This window comes from Nyctereutes procyonoides, unplaced genomic scaffold, assembly GCF_905146905.1.
Source record: "Nyctereutes procyonoides isolate TBG_1078 unplaced genomic scaffold, NYPRO_anot_genome, whole genome shotgun sequence".
Classification (NCBI taxonomy): domain Eukaryota; kingdom Metazoa; phylum Chordata; class Mammalia; order Carnivora; family Canidae; genus Nyctereutes; species Nyctereutes procyonoides.
In genome coordinates, this window is record NW_026575145.1 from 9,135,189 (window position 1) to 9,142,179 (window position 6,991).

General features: G+C 36.3%; 1 non-coding gene across 1 annotated transcript; it reads right to left on the reverse strand.

The window, feature by feature from the left end:
• Positions 1–323: 323 nt before the first annotated feature.
• Positions 324–458, reverse strand: LOC129499603 (small nucleolar RNA SNORA5). The gene has a single exon (XR_008662423.1). It is a non-coding gene; the product is annotated as a small nucleolar RNA SNORA5 (small nucleolar RNA).
• Positions 459–6,991: the final 6,533 nt, after the last annotated feature.

Below are 6,991 nucleotides of genomic sequence, written 5' to 3' on the forward strand. Positions count from 1 at the left end.
GAAATCCTTTTCCTTCAGAGTACTTACATTCCTGTATTATATAGTTATCATTCTCTATTTCCATTACCATTATGTTAGTTCCATAGGAGCAGACATTTTAACTGTTATGTTCATAGCAGTATTGCCAATACCTGGAATGATGACTAGCACATAGTAGGCAATCAATAAATATTTGTTGATTAATTGCATGAAAGGCTACTTAAAATACATTAGGTAGAAAAGGATAACAAGATGTTATCAGTGATTAACTCTTGAAGACAGAATAATGATATTTTTTATTTTATTTTATTTTATTTTATTTTATTTTATTATTTTATTTTTTGTCCTGTCTGCAGCCAAACTTTTATCCCCAGGTCCCAGGGCAGGGGATTCAGAGCCCACAAGCTGCAGGGCTTGCTGTGGCTATTTGGCCATTTCCCACTATGATGGGAATGGGAGCTGAATCTGACTTGACTGCAGTAATGGTAATGGTATTGTTTTATTTATTTATTTTTAAAAAGATTTTATTTATTTATTCCTGAGAGACACAGAGAGAAACAGAGACATAGAGGGGAAAGTAGGCTCCTCACAGGAAGCCTGATGTGGGACTCAATCTCCGGACCAGACTCATGCCCTGAGCCAAAGGCAAATGCTCAACTGCTGAGCCACCCAGATGTTCCAATAGTATTGTTTTAGAGCTCTCCCATATTTTGTGATTTTTCTCTCTAATTAGGAGAAATTAAAATTGGTATAAAAAGCCTAATTTGTAAACCTACTGAATTTTAGGAAATCATGTACATTGTTGTTTTTAATGGTCAGGAAGAAAAGCAAAGAATGAAACTTGATAGTTTGCTATAATAGAAGGTCTATATTATTAGCATATCAGCAGAAGATTATCAAATTAATCATAAAAATTGACAGCAAAGAAAATTGTTAAGGTCAGCTATAATCCCAGAAAAATAACTCCTGAGATGGCAGATGGCAGTGTAGTGCTTTTAAAGAAAAGTTGCTTCATAAACACTGGACAAGTACTCTATTATTATTATTATTTTTTTTTTTTAAGAGAGAGAGCGTGGAAGAGTGGACCCGCACAAGCAAGCCATGCAAGGGGATGGAGGTAGGGGTGGGAGGGGCAGAGGGAGAGGGAGAGAGTCTTAAGCAGTCTCCATGCCCAGCTGGGAGCCAGATGTGGAGCTCGATCCCCCCATCATGACCTGAGCTGAAATCAAGAGTTGCATGTTCAAGCCATATTGCCACCCAGGTGCCCTTGGACCAGTACTCTTAAAACAAAACCACAGATAATTCAGTTAGGAAACTTCAGTTCCGATTTCCTTTATCCAAGTTGCATTTATTTTCACCTTAAAGTAAATTCAGTTTTTGTTTTCTGATTTGAGAAAAACGTCTGATGTTCTTTATGAGACTAAAATTTCTGTTGTGGTGAATGAGACCAAAATTGTACATTACAGACTTTACATATACACCACAGAGTATATATGTTTGTAAGTTATTTTTTTAAAAAAAGATTTTATTTATTGATTCATGAGAGACACAGAGATAGGCAGAGACACAGGCAGAGGGAGAAGCAGGCTCCCTGCAAGAAGCTTGATGCAGGACTCAATCTTGGACCCTAGGATCATGCCCAGAGCCGAAGGCAGACACTTAACCTATGAGACTCCCAAGCATCCCTGTTTGTCAATTCTTTACCCAAAAGTGGTCGTTGCAGCTCTTTTGATATTATAGTTAAAAAAAACCCTCTCATTTGACCAAGGTTAATAACAAAATCATACTTTGTTAGACCACTAGGAATTTATAATATAGTATAAAAATGGTATAAACACAGAAAACAGGATGAGGAGTTTTTTAAATCATGCACATCTCTATGCTTAAAATGTTACCTTTTTTTAAAAGAAAAAATCTCTGAACACATGGAGAATGGGAAAGGAAAAATAATTTACAAGAAAGAGTGCAAAACAATTTTCTTTTCATAATACATTATTACTTCATTGTATACCCTGAGGTACTAAATATGAAAGAGGCTTGATGTTACATGTTAAATCCAACAGATAATGGCATATCTCTTGATGTACTAAACAAGAAGTACAATTCATTTTGATAGTGTCACTGAAGTAATATTACCTCCAGCATTAGAAACATGATGTTTCTCTGAGCATAAGCAATTGTTTTATAGGAATCAAACTACCGTATGTGGATGTTATAAGATAGTTTCTACCATGTGCCTAGAGTCGTTCTTAAGATTCAAGTAAAAAGCTTATGAAAATGGCTGAAAACACGCATACCATTTAGCTACCATTTGGAAATACAGATCATAGGTATTAGTGATAATGCTTTGGGGCTAATTTTGCATCTATGGAATTTTTATTGGTATTTATTGTTTTTCAGAACAGCACATTTTGTCAAATATTTATAAAACAATTCTACTAGGGCCAAACGGGCTTTCCTGCTTTACTCCATGATATGTCATTGTGGTGTTACATACTTCCAAAGGAACTCGAAGAAATATCATTATAATGGCAAGGATAATAACATGTTCTTAAGGCAAAACTCACGTAGCAGACTTGGTCTTTGCTCAATCTTTCCTTCCTCCCTCCCTCCCTTCTCTCCTTCCTTCCTTTGTCCCTTGTTTTCTTCTTTCAGTAGATATTTATGGAATGTCCACTATGTCTTAAGTGCTATGTTGACTTCTGGGAATAGAGTGGGGAATGAAACAGATATGGTCTCTGTTCTCATGGAGCTTACAAACCAGAAGAAGAAACAATTATTCATTGATTCAACATATATTTATTGGGCAGCTAATGTACCATACACACTACAGCAGTGAAAGCTACAGACAAGGGCAATGAGGTGGAAAGCACTTGGTATGTTCCAGGAATGATAAGTAGGCTGACACAATCGATTGGATTGGGCCAAAGAGAAAACAGAAAGGAGGCCGTAGCAGGCATACAGGGGAGAGAAGATGGTGGCTGGAATGAGGGCAGTGGTAGAGGAGATGGAGATAAGGGAAGAAATAAGTTCAGTTAGGTGGTAGAGTTGACAAGACATTCAGAGAGAACCCTCAAAATATTAAAGTGTTTAACTGTGCTGATCCTCCAAAGTCTAGTTCAAATCTGATTATCCATAAATCTATCTCTGATTATTTACAGCTAAGAAAGACCATTATTCATCAGATAATGTGATAAGCTTTATGTCCACTATAACAAATATATACTAGATTTTGCTTTGTAACATTTTCCTTATCCATCGCCTATTTGCTTTTGAACTCTGTTACATATATATTTATAAATTATTCTAATTATAATAAACATGTTTACTGACATGGGTCAGTAAACTCGTAAGGATTTGGTAATGATGCTGTTCTCCTCGGATTTTTTTTTTTTTTTAAATAGGAAGTCAGTTCCACTACCTCTTGGCACCACTTTTAAATGGATCATTTGTTAGGACACAAATCGTATAAGAAATAGGACTAGGGCTTCTTGAGTAAATCATTCTATTTCTTCTACAGCTTTTATACTGTAAATCTTTTATTTGGAACTCAGATAAGCCATCAGATATCCCTAGTATAGTACAGAGTCCTAGCAATAAGTAGACTTAAGAAAAGGAGGTTTTCTTAACTTCATCTTGCTTTTTGCTTTGTTTGTGGACCTTTGCCATAATTCCTTTGTCCTTGAAATCTTTCTTGGATCTTATTCTATACTTTATGGAAAATAACAAAAGAATTATTCCCAAGAATTATGAGAATAATCTCATCAGCTATCAGCAAGACAGTTTGAAAGAGGGTATACTGAATTCTCTGTCTCAGCAGCAACATTTTATCTTCCGTTGAATCTTCATTTCTGTGATTTGCAATGGTAGTCATTAAATAATATGAAGGGAAAAGGGACATGGCTGGAGATGAGGCCAAGCAGGGATGGATCTTGACAGATTGGAACCAACTTCAAAAAGAGGAGAAAATTGATTTGGGGTTGTATCAAGTGTACTTGGAAATAGAGGGTGTACTCTTTATTATCTCATGAGTATATTAGTCTTCATATATCACTGAGTCCCCTGGGAAAAATGGCTACTACTGCAAAAGTGCTTGTCACATCAGATTTATCTAACATGTTATTTGCTACAGACTTTTATTCTTCTAGGTCAATGTGGCATATGAATCTATCTTTAGTCTGTGTGTTTTAAGGCCTTATCTCAGTTAAAAAAAATCGGTATTAAGGTCACAGAGTCTGTAGAGCAAGCCTTGGAGAACAGCGTATATTGTTCCAGGTTGATCATTACTAGAAGGTAGACGCGGGACTTCCTACTGTGAGATTAATGAAAATACCACCTGCCATTGCTCACATTATTGGGCGATTTATTCTCTCCAGAAGGGATGGGAGTAAAATTCAAAGAACAGCAAAGAATGCTTAAAAGGATTCATTTTTTGGAAATGATGAAATAGTGAGATTTATAAATAGAATCATAAAGGTTACATCTGTAAGAAATCCCAGATGCCACTTAGTCCTATCTTTTCATTTTGCTGAAAATTACAAATGGGGGCATAATATCCTTTTGCTCAGAATCATAACCCAAAATCACCTGTCTCGGGGGTCCCACTGGTTAGTTCAGAATGGGGCTAAAATTCAGGGAGGGTCATGACTCCCTTTCTCCTGTTCTTTGGGTCCCACTGATCAATCTTGCATCATTACTTATTAAAACTAACTGTAAGGTGCCTCTTTCTCTGACCTATTTCCTATCACTTCTCACTGTACCCTCTCTGCTTTCTGGTGAATCTAATCATCTCATAGAGCCACAAACAAAGCCTCTAGCTTATGTTGCCTCTTCCCTTTGTCATGTCATTACTCATTCCTGGAGAACCCTGTGCCCTTTCCGCGGCTGTCCATGTGTAGTCTACTATACTTGACAGTCTACGTGGCTCAGTCAAACCCCACTTTCACCAGTTTTCCCTGACTGCTCAGCCATGACAGATTTATGGTTTCTGAATTTCTTAAGTCCTTCCAGTTTATAACAGTGGTTCTCAAGTCCAGCTACTTTTCAAAGTAACTGGGTAGGTTTTTTTTTAATTAAAGATATTAAATTTTATTTTAAATTCAGACTCTTGCACCCTATTCAAGATTCTATTTTGAGATAGGTCTGGAGTGGAGCCCAGGAATCTATATTAACCACCTCCCTCCAACACAAAAAAACTCCCCAAATGATTTTGAGGAGCAGATAGACTTGGGAACCAATGATCTAAAATACATAAGAATTTAAAGTTTGAACACTTTCTTTTCATGTGAGTTTGTTTTATATTCCAAAGCATAATGTGACCTCTAATGTGGTTGAGGACGGCAGGAAAGGGAGGAAGGTGGTAAGACTTGCTTGCAAAAAGGAGTAGGGTTTGCTTGCAAAAGAAGCTTGGAGAAGCACATTCCTTGAAATACTAGCTATTCTGGTGAAATTTAAAATGAAGGGAGACTCCTAAAAAAGATATTTGTTCCACAGAGCTGTTAGTTCTAGAAATATCAAGAAAGAAAAAACCTGTGAAATCTAGCATAGCACATAGAGTATAAATGAGTATGTACTCAGTTTGGGTTTTAGCAAATACTTTTGGGGACTATATCCTTTTCTTTCTTGTCATTCAACTGAAGTATAATTAACCTACAGTGTTATATTAGTTTCAGTTGTACAATATAATGATTCAATAATTCTATACATTTCTCAGTGCTCATTATAAGTGTACTTTTTTTTAAGAAAAGATTTTATTTACTTATTTAAGAAAGAGAGAGAGAGAGAGAAAACACAAGAGGGGCATGTGAAGAGGGAGAAGCAGATTCCCCGCTTAACAGGGAGCCTGACATGGGGCTTGATCCCAGAACCCAGGGCTCAAGACCTTGAGCTGAAGGCAGACACTTAACTGACTGAGCCACCCAAGTGCCCCTCATTTATATTTTCTTAAATTCCACGTATGAATCAAATCATATGGTATTTGTCTTTCTCTGACTTTTTGCACTTAGCATTATACCTTCTAGGTCTATTCACGTTGCTGCAAATGATAAAAATATCATTCTTTTTTATGGCTAAGTAATATTCCATTATATCTTTATCCATTCATCTATTGATGGAGGCTAGAGCTGCTTCCATAATTTGGCTATTGTAAATAATGCTGTAATAAACACAGGAGTGCATATCTTTTTGAATTAGTGTTTTCATATTTTTTGGGTAAATACCCAATAGTGGAATTACTAGATCATATGGTAATTTTTAAAATTTTTTACTTTCTTGAGGAGCCTCCATACTATTTTCCACAGTGGCTACACCAATTTGCATTTCCACCCACTGCACAAGGATTCCTTTTTCTCCACATTCTTACCAATACTTGTTTCTTGAGTTTTTGATTTTAGCCATTCTGAAAGGTGGGATATGATATCTCATTATGGTTTTGATTTGCATTTCCCTGATGATTAGTGATATTGAGCATCTTTTCATGTGTCTGTTGGCTAGCTGTGTGATTTTCAAAAAATGTCTGTTCAGATCCTTTGCCCATTTTTAATCAATTATTATTATTTTTGATTTTGAATTATATAAGTTCTTGATATATTTTGGATATTAACACCTTATCAGATGTATCATTTGCAAATATCTTCTCCCATTTATTAGGCTTCCTTGTCTTTTTGTTGACTTAGACTATACTAATAAGGATGCAGGAACTATTTGCTGAATGAATACATTTGATAACACACATTTTATGAAAGTGAGACTGAATTGGAAGAAAAAGGAAGAATTGGCTTTAGAGATGAAGAACAATAAGGATTAAATTTTAGAGGGGCTCCTGGGTGGCTCAGTATGTTAAGTGCCTGACTCTTGATTTTGACTCAGGTCGAGATCTCAGAGTGGTAAGTTAGAGCCCCACACTGGGCTCTCTGCTCAGCAAGGAGTCTGCTTGAGATTCCCTCTCCCTCTCACTCTGACCCTCCTACCTCTCTCTTTCTCTTTCAGATGAAATTAAATTTGGAAATAGAGT